The sequence below is a fragment of the Rhagoletis pomonella genome, unplaced genomic scaffold (genome assembly GCF_013731165.1).
Source record: "Rhagoletis pomonella isolate Grant_MI unplaced genomic scaffold, Rhpom_1.0 Rhpom_scaffold_03693, whole genome shotgun sequence".
NCBI lineage: Eukaryota > Metazoa > Arthropoda > Insecta > Diptera > Tephritidae > Rhagoletis > Rhagoletis pomonella.
The window spans coordinates 7,112-20,262 of NW_023462245.1; the positions used below are offsets into that span (position 1 = coordinate 7,112).

The 13,151-nt window shown below is 33.0% G+C and overlaps 1 long non-coding RNA gene across 1 annotated transcript; it reads left to right on the forward strand.

Moving 5' to 3' along the window:
* Positions 1-2,149: 2,149 nt before the first annotated feature.
* Positions 2,150-2,706, forward strand: LOC118754311. The gene is made up of 2 exons (XR_004994877.1): positions 2,150-2,264; positions 2,327-2,706. It is a non-coding gene; the product is annotated as an uncharacterized LOC118754311 (long non-coding RNA).
* The last annotated feature ends 10,445 nt before the right edge of the window (positions 2,707-13,151 follow it).

Consider the following 13,151-nt stretch of genomic DNA (forward strand, 5'->3'; position numbering starts at 1 on the left):
AAGTGGCTGCCCTCATTAAGAAAGAAATTCCCGCTGAAAACAACAAAAACCAACTTTTCGGCAGTCCACACGATTGCAGAAATGGAGCAAGTGATACAATTGATAGGAAATGATAAAGATAAAGAACTAGCAAGAAATAAACTAAGCAATAGGATTTTACAATTCAAACGAAATATAAAAAACAACGCAGCTGAAAAGTTCATTTTAGAAGCATACAAAAAAACAAAAACATTTCTCCAAGCATACACAAACAACATTATCATAACAGACGCAGATAAGGGGAACATAAAAGTAGCAATGTATAGAACAGAATATCTAGAAAAATAGACAACCTACTAGGAGAAAAGAATACGTATAAAACAATACGAGTAGATCACACAAACACTTTGCATAGGAAAAATAACAACTTAGTGGATGACCTTTTCAAATGTAAACACATAAACGCAAAACAAAAGCAACAGCTTACCAGTATTGCAGCAACGGCTCCAAGACTTTATGGGTTGCCAAATATCCATAAACCTGAAATCCCTCTACGTCCTATTGCCTCGTCTTGTAAAGTCCAATGTTCAAATTTGTCTAAATATGTTGGAGAAATTCTAAAGCCACTCATCTCTGAAGACTACAATATAAAAAAAATAAAATTCGTTCCATTTAAAAAATAAATTGTCCCATATAAATGTATGTGAAGAAGATGTTCTTGTTTCGTTTGATGTCGTCTCTCTGTTTACAAATATACCAACAGTAGACGATTTTTTTCACCATAGTTAACCGCAAAGACGTGAATATAATCTTAAAAACCCTCAACAAATACCACCACAAACTCCAATTCACCATGGAAATGGAACACAAAGCCAGCATCCCCTTTCTTGACGTTCGCATCCACAGGGAAAGAAATAATCTCACACTGGACCGGTACTCAAAACCGTCATCTTCGGGTCGTTTGATAAATTTCTTATCATCACAACCTAAGAAATACGAAATCAACACGGCTAAAAACTTAATACTGAATGTACTTACATTGAGTGACAAGAAATTTCACGACATAAACATAGAAAAACTCAAAAAGATTCTAAAAAGTAATAGCTACCCAGAAAAATTAACACGCGACTTAATAAAACAAAAAATTACAGAAATAAATGGCCGCCAAAATAGAACGTCGAGTAAAGTAACAACAAACACCACAAATCGATATTTCAGCGATTAGGCCCGTCTACATAGAACTTTGGCATTGCGTGGGCGTTGGCGTCGCTTCAACAGCTGACTATGAATACATGAATTCGACAACGCTCACGCCAACACAAAGCAAAAAGATGGCCAACTCTCAACTTTTCGCGTGCGTCGCTCGTCAGCTGTTGCAAATAAATAAAATTATGTGAAATATTTTTCCATTTTAATCAAGTGCGGACAAGAAATATCGTTTTTAATGCAATTATTGATATGAAATATTAATTTATCTGTCGTTAGTATGTTAATTTAGTGGCCCAAGCATTCGCTGCCAAGCGTTCATTGTAGCAAGCATGCTTTAAACGTGAGTTCTGTCAAACCAACGCCAACGTCAAAGCCACCGCGAAAGTTCTATGTGGACCGGCCTTTACTTACATTCCGCAGTTGTCCGAGAACTTAAATCAACACATTGCCACACAACCAAACATAACGCTAGCATACAAATCGAATTGCACTTTATCCACAATATTTACAAAAACAAAAACCCCCATAGAAATCAAACAACAAAACAATGTGGTTTATGCAATAAAGTGCAATGGTAAAGAAGCCGAAAATTGCGACAAAGTGTACATCGGAACCACAGTATGCCAGTAGAAAAGGTTTTTGTTTTTGTAGCTGTTTCGTGGTGAAAGTCCTTTATGGGGACCAAATTTCCTCACAAGAAATTGAGCGCATGGTTGCTTTTGCGTCCCAAAATAATGAATATAAGAAAACATTAAAAAAGTCTAAGGTAATACAATTATATGCAACTAAAAATAATCACAATAATTTGCACGTATGAGTTAATGTAATAATCATGTATAAAAACTCTTTTCAACTGTTATTTTTCACAAAATAATTTTGCGGATCAGATTGCTCTGGGCGCTTGTGTGGTTACCAAGAATTGCATTAATGCAATTTTCTGTCTTTTCAGACTATTATTACAAGCACAGCATCATCATGGTGACTGCAAGAACTACTGCAATCCCTGCGGTTTTTCCTCTTGGTAAATGCGTTCTGGTCGTGACCAAGGGTGGTCTCCCAAATCGGCCGGGAATAAGGTTAGTCATTTTAAATTTTATATCTTTGTTCGTCGACATTATATGACATGTCATCATTGCAGGCTATTGTTGCAGAACAAAACGGCGCAACCACTGCTGTGGTAAATATGTTCCAGCAGAGCTGCCCACCGCCGTCGGTGTAATGATTTCGATAGCTGAACAAACGCCATCTTCTGGGCATTCCCACAGCTTGCCGACACTAGCTATTACATCACGTGTGAATGCAACTGCAACTGGCACATAGAGGTTGTAAAGTTTTTGGTATCGATGAACTTACTCGAAGAAGACGATGGCCGAAAGCATATTATGAAACATCTTCTGGCATGCCTTTGACAATCGTTAAGTCAGACGGAGGCTTCACATACGATCTTTCACACATGGCTGGAATTCGTTAGCGGACAGAGCACACATTTACAAAATATTTATCGTTCTGCAGAACGTGCAGATGGCAACTAGCAACTGAAAGCTGGCAACTAAGTTGCTATGTTGGCAACTGTATTTTTGTGGCTGCCGTGAAATTTTGATTGAGATACTTTATTTCTTTTTTCAACTTTTTTTTTTAAATTGTACCACCTTGAACTTTATGAAACTTAATTATTGCTATTCATAATTAAAAACATTTTAAATTTCAGTGGCGCTGTCCATCGGCAACCCAACTGAGGTTCCGTTCCCATCCATAATCGATCCATAAGTCTTAATCGCACGAACTAATCAAGGCTATCATAGAATTCAACGTAGTCGGATTTTTCGTGAAATCTACGAAAATGCTATTAAGTTCGAGTAGCTACGAACGCAGCGCTTGCTTTGAATACACACGTTCATAGCAGTTCAGATTCAGTGATCGCTTTTTCGTAGATTTTAAGAAAAATCGGACTACGATGGATTCCGCCACCAATATGTTTTCTCCTTTGACAAGATGTTGGAGAATCGCGTATACCTACTCTATGCTCTTACGCGCATTTGCTAAATTTCTCGCACCTAGCTAAAGTGCTTGACAAAGGCATATCTTCAACATTATAACTTAAAGTAAAAAAGTTTAAGGCATGCAATAAAAGAATACAACAGGACCAAAAAATGTTCTCAAAACTATTACACATAAAAAATAGCACGAATAAAATTCATAATTTAAAATAAAATATCGCAATTGTTTTTTATATGTACATACATATTTACAAAATGAATCTTAAAGCACCCACAGTAAGTTCTAAACATATAAATGACTAATAAGAAAAATAATAAATAACAGTAATATGAAAAAGTATGTCGAGAAATCTCTAAATAGTAGCGAAACTATCTCAATAATAACAAGTAATTTTAAGCAAAAAATACAACCGACTTCAATGCGCATTCAGGTCGATCTGGTTACGTAGATCCGACTGTCCTCCCTTGTTTTAAAATCGTTAAAAAAATGAATACTTATTCTACAGAAAAAAATCAAGATACATATTTAAGGATTTTAAGTAAAAATAAATAAACGAAAACTTGTTCGTGATATCTCGACCAAGGTGTATTCATGATACAAAAATCTGAAAGTAAAACCGCTGAGAGGCAGCCTGAACATTTTTAAAGTTTGCTAACATTACAAAAATGTTTTCAAATTTCCAATCTCACAAATACATTCTCATTTTCAGTCTCAAATAAATGAAAATTTCAATACCCTGCAAACCATTTTATCAGAGTATTCTGAATCGTAAAGAAATTTTAAAGAATTCGGAAAGATCCCATCCGAATTTTCTAAAATGAAATAAATTACGCACACTTCCATTCTTTTCCGAAATTTCGGAAGAAAATCGGTAAAGAAATGAAAATAATGCTGCTATGTGAAGAATTTCTTGCAGACTTTTTTCAGAATTTTCTTTATTTTTCGTACAGAAATTTCTTTACGAGTTCGTGTCAACCACTTCATATAATTTTCTTTGAAGATTCGGGAAAAAATCGCTACAGAAATCAGATACTCCAAAAGATTTCGTTAAGATTTCGGGAACTTTGGTTTGCAGGGTATTTTCATTTATTTGTTTTTTGTTTTACTTTTATTTGGCATTTGAGTTGCTCTCAAAATTTCAATTTTATAAAATAGACAAACTTCAAAAAGTAAATGATGGCCGACGAATTGGGCAAGCGGTTTTACCTTTAAATATTTGTATCATGGGTGTATTTAACAAGGGGCCGTATGCATAAAACCTAAGCAAATGCTTTTTCTTAAAATTTCAGACCTTTCACAAAATTTTTTCAAATAAATTTAAGTGAAAGGTATGAAAATCTGAGAAAAAGTAATTGCTTAGTTTTTATACATACGGCCCAAGGTGTTATTGACAACTCAGTGCGGCTCTCTTTTAAGATACTATTATGTAGAAAAATATAAACAAACGATTCAAAATTCATACAAATTATTTTCAATTTGATTTTATAGGATGGTTCTTCTGAGAGCATGGTCAAATTCAATCACGCTTTGTTAAATACATTTTGATCTCTACCAAATAATATACTTCCTCTGTACAAATTTTATGAAGTGTTCCAAAATTCGCTCCGAGCGCGTTCACTGTTGATCACTTGATTTAAATAGTTTGTCTAACAATTAATACTATAGTTTGATCGGAGTTAATATATTTTTTTAGTAATTAATTATATTATATTAAAACATAAGCTTATGAGAAATTATTTAGTCTTAACATGCATATTTTATATCGTGTTCCAAAATTCGCTCCGAGCGCGTTCACTATTAATCTTTTGATTCAAATATTATTTGTGAAGCATTCAGTAGTGAAGTATGATCGCAGTTTATATATTATTCAGTAATTAATCATATTAAATTAAAATATAAACGTATAATATGGTAGAAAGTTAGAAATTATTTAGTGTTAATATGCATAATTCGCTCCGTGTTCCAAAATTTGCTCCGAGCGCGATCACTATTGATCATTTGATTTAAATAATTGTTTCTCAAGCATTCAGTACTATAGTTTGATCGGAAATTATATATTCTTAAGCAATTGATCACATTTTATTAAAATATAAACGTTTAATAGGGTAGAAATTATGAAATTATTTAGCTTTAGCATGTATAGTCGGCCAGAGACAATTGTAGAAAACTGCAACTACTCTTGAAAACTTACAATAAAAGCAATGTAGATGAAAGTAATAAATATTATTATTAAAATTAGATCCATGTATAAAACATTTTACATCATTTATTTGAAGTAAATCGGAATATATTTTTACATATAAGATAGTTTCCATTTAACTCATAAAGTACATATTTCACTACAAATATTTTTAAGATCATTTCGAATTGCAAAAATAACGTTAATTAGTTGTATTGAAGTATAAAACATTTTATTACGTTCATGTTTACTTATAGAGCGCATAACAATATTTCTCTCGCCATTTATCCGATGTTAAAATTTTTCACCACATTATTTTGCTGCACAGCACCCTGAATGCGGCAAAACAGTTGCTCGCAACCCTCAAGTCCTTTATGGGGACCAAATTAACAGCCACAACAACAAAAACCTTTTCTACTGGTATACTGTGATCGGAACAACCAAGCGAGCCCTGGGTACTCGTCTTAGCGAACACGAAGCTGACATAAAAAAAAAAAAAACAAAGAAACAGCACAGCACTAGCGCAGCATATGAACACCAGTGATCATACAGCTGATTTGGCGAACGCTAGAATAATTGATATAGAGAAAAGAGCAAAAACAAGATTCACATCACAGCCGTACCTAAATCAGCGCGTTGACCGTTTCGCTTGTATCTTTATCTCTCTCTGACGCATTAAATTTATATACGCTAGAAGAAGAGAGGCCGACAGGCCCAACGCTTGACGCGCTTATTTAGTTATGGGTCTTAGAAAGCTTGAGAATAATGCAGAGAAGGGACAATGCAATGAACAAGAAAGAGGATACTAATGACATCGCCGCAGTTTATTTATTATGTTTATAAATATTAATAATACCCAGTTCTGACAAAGCTACCACAAGCGTTGGTAACGATTTTTAGTTTTATGTTTCAAAGTTTAATTTTAAATGTAACGTAAGTTAACAACTCTTTTGTGTTAAACTTTATTATTTATTTTTCGTGTATTCATACGTTTATTAGTTTTTTGTTGTTTCGTTAAGGGTTTATATTTATTGCTGCACAGGTAAATAAACGAAAAATCACCTGAAGATGCTAAAAATCTTAGCAAAACGTCAGTACAGTACTGATTTTTCAGCTCTTGTACTGATTTTACTCATTTCTTCAATCAGTACTCTAATGTCCTGATTTTTAAAAATTTTTACTGATTTGTACTGAATTTTCAATTCAAACAAAATACTTTAGGATTTTCTTAAGATTTTTACATAACGTTGGAACTTTCTTAAATTGTACTGTAATTATAGTTGAGAAGGCTGGCCTTTTTTTGTCGAGTGTTGCTAGGTATCTCGAAAATAAGTTTCAGTTTAATAACAACAAATTTGAATATTCGAATGGCTTTGGCCTATAACTTACAATTCCTTTTTTTACAATGTACTAACATTGTAAAGGAGCTTTGCGTACAAGATATGTAGTTAGATACTCTTTTTAGCGAATTACACTGGACCACAAATTTCAACTTTTTCTCTTTACCAGAAACGCCGTTATGAAATTCTTATGTAAAATCACCCCCTGATTCCGAAAATCAAGGTTATTTTTAATTCTATGGTACTGTTTTTGAGATATTTGCAATTTACCGTTTTTGCAAAAAAAAAAAAAATTGGGTCCACTTAATCATATATATCTCAAGAACGAATTAAGCAATTCCAAAACGGTTTGAAGCTTTGAAAAGGTAATAAAATGTTCTATAAACTGTGCATACAACTACAGGGCCTAGCAAATACTTTTTGCTAGGCCCTGTAGATTCAAAGATAACGAACAATCATTACCGATTTTTTTAATTTTTTTTGTAAAAAATTAAAAAAAATTGTACTTTGCGGGGAAGGATCTCGAAAACCTTTTATTTTTTTGCAGATTTTTTTTTTCTCCCTAAGCTCTGTTGTATTACAAAAAAAATAAGCTATCAGCGAAGAAAATCGATGCAAAACTGCGTAAGTTATAAGCGATCAAATAAAAATACCCAGGTTGCGCAACTTCAATGTATGTACCTATACATACATACATATATTAAAGGTATAAAGTGCAAGTGAGATATTATCCGGATAAACGAATAACACCAGAACAATGATAACACTTTTTCTTTAAATAAATCAAATAGTACTTTTAATACTCGAATTGTATTATAGTAGGTAGTAGGTACACCAAGCACTGCTGCTTCCTCTGCAAGTGGGATAGCCGAGCTCGTAAGGACCACTACGTCAGAAAGGATTGGCCGGAAAGAGTCGAGTTTACCGTTGGTGTGGATAACATCAAATACACCCCTCTTGTCAAGAAAGAGAAAATCATACTTCCACCCTTACACATCAAGCTCGGTCTCATTAAAAACTTTGTTAAGGCTTTGGACAAAGAAGGCGAAGCATTCGACTATTCGAAAACAGTTTTTCCAGATATTTCTCAAGCCAAGATAAAGGAAGGTATTTTTGTTGGACCACAAATAAGAAAGTTGATCAACAATAATCAATTCAAAGGACTACTCTCATCAGTTGAGGCAGTAGCGTGGGAATCCTTTGAAAAGGTCGTTGCTTCTTTTCTCGGTAGACACAAAAGCCCTAACTACGAGCAGATAGTGAACGACCTAATCAATAATTATGCGAAAATGGGCGTAAATATGTCTTTAAAAATTCACTTTCTCCACTCACATTTGAGCTTTTTTCCGGCAAATCTTGGCGACGAAAGTGATGAACATGGCGAAAGGTTTCATCAGCAAATGAAATTAATTGAGAATCGATATCAAGGATTCTGGGACGTCGCAATGATGGGTGATTACTGCTGGTTTCTAATAAGAGAAACCGATCCTAAACTGAATAAGCGTCAAAGTAGAACACATATTTATTTCGACAACATAGTAAAATCAAATTAAGATAAAGATTGTTAGAATATAGTATAAACATAAATAAATTTAAAAAAAAGTTAAAAATATGGGTAATTTCATTCATAAATTGAACTTTTATGTCAATAGAAACAGAGCATAGCTAGATATTTCACTCTTCTTTATACCATACATACGTTTTGAGGTATACGTTGAAATTGCGCAACCTGGGTATTTTTATTTGATCGCTTATAACTTACGTAGTTTTGCATCGATTTTCTGCGATGATACCTTATTTTTTTTTGTAATATAACAGAGCTTAGGGAGAAAAAAATCTGCAAAAAAATAAAAGGTTTTCGAGATCCTTCCCCGCAAAGTACAATTTTTTTTTATATTTTTACAAAAAAAATTGAAAAAATCGGTAATGATTGCTCGTTATCTTTGAATCTACAGGGCCTAGCAAAAAGTGTTGTATGCACAGCTTATAGAAAATTTTATTACCTTTTAAAAGCTTCAAACCGTTTTGGAATTGCTTAATTCGTTCTTGAGATATATATGATTAAGTGGACCCAATTTTTATTTTTTTTGCAAAAACGGTAAATTGCAAATCTCTCAAAAACGGTACCATAAAATTAAAAATAACCTTGATTTTCGGAATCAGGGGGTGATTTTACATACGAATTTCATAACGGCGTCTCTGGTAAATTTTGGCCGTCGACCAGTGTTATTAGTCTTTCAAATTTTTGCGAAGTTGAAAAAATTAATTAAAGCCACGAGGAGTTATAGATGAAGTCCTTAGATAGTGGCACTTTTCCACAGTTTGGAAAATATGAAATTTTTTTTTTATCAATACCACACTCAAACGAAGCAACTGAGGAGATCTTAAGTATAAAGTTTGCTTCGCAAAGAGGGAAACCGGCTTCTAATTAAAAATTGGTATTAAAAGTAATTTTAAAATGAAATGTATAGAGTTTTTTGACTATTTAAAGCAGAGCTGAGCAATTTTTGCTCGCGAGCAATGCCAGCGTCGCAGTTCGTATACGTACCACGGTTGCCACTTTGGTAGTTTATTACCAAAAATGGCAACTTTTTTTCTGTTTGGTAACTTGGTAACTTTTAACTTAATTTGGTAACTTTCCGATCGTTGTGGAATACATACATAGTACTGCACTTATACGACGAGCAGAAGTTTAATATGTTATTTTATTCGCTAAAAATTAATTAACCGACATGCCGTGAAAAATCATAATGGATACCCCAGTTATGTTATCTATTACCTTGTTTATACCGACACATAAAGCGCTTTTACCCAGCTTGCTGTGATTCAAAACAGATGCATAAACAAATTTCAATACGGGTTGAAACTGAAAAGTGTATTGACTCGAATTTGTTTTCAAATAGGTTTTTGGTTTCTCACATCGGTTAGGAAGCAAGTATAAGCGCATAATTCATTTAACGCGAAGTAAAAATTAGCAGGGTTTCTTTATAAAGCCCGTTTTTAACCGGAATTAATGCTATATTAAATTTGTATTAGTCTTCGCTTCCATTCCGGTCCAACGCGCAAATTTATTATTAAACAAATGCCGAAAAGAACCAACAGATTTTGTTTACTTTTGAAAATGGTTTTATCGAGTGCGCTATAAAGACTGAGGAATAAACGTTTGAAAGAAATATATGTTGAATCAAATCAGTCTTTTGTTAATGCGGATTTTTCGTACGTACAAACAAGGTAATATATCTCAAAAGAGATTCCAATTTAATTTTTCTGTTTCGAATAACTAAGTAAGAAATATAAATACTTGGCTTTCACTTTTTTGTTAAGAGTTTGGTACAATTTGTGCATTATGATGGTATCACACGAATGGAGGGATCTGCTATCAAGAAGAGACTGCTTTAGAAAACTTTTATCTGCATTGGATGTTTCGACGACCAAGAAACGAGCCTGGGTAACACCAGATGTTAGGACGTACGCCAGTCGTGAAAAAAAAACGAGTACAAGTGGCATTATTGTAAATGAGGTTGTTAGAATTTTTTAACTTTCCGATCACCACCGCAACAAAGTTTAAATTAAATTAGCCCCTTAACACCTTTCATAAAATTTCCATGTAAGTGCAAATATAAAATGCATTGTTTACGCCGAAAGAAATTGCCACTAATATTTTTGGTATCTTTTTGGTAATATTTCTCAAATTTTCTGGTAACATTTTCCCCAAGCTTGTGGCAACCGTGATACGTACACAGAAGCAACGCAGCGAATTTCGATTCAGTCTGCTTGCAGATGGATTGTTTTTCTTCGTATTTTTAGCATGCGCCTGCCACATTTTGTGTATAAAATTTACAAAAAATCCCCAAAGCAAAAAGTGGTGTGTTTTTCTTAGATTGGTGTTTACATGCATTTGCGACGATTCAAACACAAAATAGGGTCCTATATAAGAACTAGAGTTTATTGTTCAAAGAACTTTCAACAAGCCGCAATATCCGTTATGCGGTTATGCTTACGTATTTTTAATATAAGCAAACAGTATTTTTAATGCCGTATCAATTAAAAAAAAATATAATATATAGAAAAAACGTTCAATAATTTTGTAATAAGTAGTGCTCAAATTGCATGCCATATTTTAGAATAATTTGTTTCTATCTAAAGAAATCGATATAGAAATTTAAATGCTGGTTTATACGCAAAAAACTTAATGAATAATATTTAAAAGTTATATTCTAATTTTATCACTAAATTCATATTTATATGAAAATAATAAAATCTAAACACCGAAATTATCTGCCCGGCCAGCATTTCAAAGATTAGATTCCTATAAAATTGTGTCCAGGTATTAAACAAATGAGTTAAACCTATTTAAATTTTTTAAAATTTTACAAGTAATAAATTTTTCGTATGGAAAAGTTTGTTTGTTTGTTTGTTTGTTTATTTATTGATTTATCCTAACACAACAATTTTACAATTAGTTTTTAGTGCTAGTCACGCGTTTACAATTTTTTGATTAAATCTAAAAAAACATATGTATATGATACAGTGTATGGCAATTTAGAATATACTTATGTATTTGGAAAAGAGGGAGAGGGCGGGGGAAACAGAAGAAAAAATAAAATAATAATAGGTAGAAAATAAAAAGAAAAAATAAAATGTATATAATAATATGTAGGAATTTCAGGTACACACAGAGTAAACATATTTATATATTAATTGCATTCATTGCTATCATTAGCGCACACAAGGGGTGGGTTTTGGGGTTCAAACCCCCCCTAAAGCTAATAACCCCACATACAATCTGTATCTTAAAGCTAAGAATCCAGCTCTCAAGGAAATTATAAGAAATAGTTATTATAATTTCTGTTGCTTGAAAAAGCGCTTTGCTTTTGCTGTAAATTTTCATGAGGGAATAAATATACGAGCATTTTTTTTCTTGAGTGCTGCAAACTGATTCAAACGAAACGCTGAATAACTTTTTAGAACATGCTGAGATATGGTCAAATCTTTTTAGCCCGTACACATATCTGGCAAGGTTGTTATAGACAACATTTAACTTTTTCTTACATACACAGTCACAATTTGCATAAATTTCACATCCATAAAGAAGCGTAGGTATTAAGTAGTTTCTATAAACTAATAGTATTAGTTACTAAAAACTTTCACGATTCATTATTTCACTATACTTATAAGCAAAATAGGGCAAAAGACACAAAACACTTTTATATTTTATGAACTATAATTCATTTATATAAAATATTGTTAAAAGCAAGTACTCTGACGTTTTAAAGTATTATCTGATACTTTTGATAATTTTGCTTTGAATAAAAATGTACTGAAAAGTACTGATTTTTTAGCATGAAAAAGCTTAACGTACTGATTTCGCGCATACAAAATCTGGAACACCTAGGTATACAAATATGCATATCTGAAGAAAGGGGGTTTAGTCGCCTTTACAACGATACCAATTTTTTAAAATCGGTTCGTACTTTTTTTGAAAATCAGTTCAAAATTTTCTGAAATATAAAGTTTTTAATTTTTCGAAGATCTGACCTTTGACCTATTATAGCACCAGTAATATAAGTTTTCACATAAATGCGGACCACGTCTGTATTTTTACTTTTTACATGCAATAATTAAAAATAATTTTGTACCAAAGGTTCAGTTTCGAACTTCGAAAGCCCATATCTCGATTTCGGAGGCTAACTTCGAAAAAGGAGAACTTACTTTTTTTATATGTTTTATTGTCCGATCAGTTCGTAATTTATTAATTATGTTACCTGGCTAGTCTGATCTATGTTTTTAGTGCGAATAAAACTACATTATTCCACTTTCTGGCCCAACGTTTCGCTTTTTTTACTTATGGCTCAATCTCTTAAAAAATGTGGGTTTGTTCCAACACCCAGCCGAGTGCTGTACAGTGTAATCATTCGTAGAGCTATCGATTAATTGTAAACATTGCTACCTGTGATTGCTAGCTGGCAAAGGTGAATTTATTTTTTGCTTTTGGTTTGTTGATTTTTATTGTTATTGTTTTATTGTCGCATATAGAACGTTGACACATGATCTGATCAGCAAAAATCAAACACTGGTGCGCGTGCGCTACAACCCTGCAGGCAAAATTACCAGTACGTGACATATCAAATACCGGTCACAAAGAGAATATACCGGTCTTAATTCCGGTTCTTATATAGGAAAAGGAGCGGCAACTTTAACATGGGGTTGTCATTGAAGGGGACCAATTGCCACCACATAGACACTTTTGGGGCAGAACTGTGACAATTTAAGTGAACCTCTCCTTTGACAGGTCCTTTTTTAACGGTTTTGTGATTCTAACAAAAGGGAAGCTTGCGGTGCCAGTTACGAGCATCTGCATACCTCATCTCATAGAAAACTCTGATTTCTCCAAAAATTTGTATATATAGAATGTACACAAGTTTGATTAATTTTTTAAAATTAAC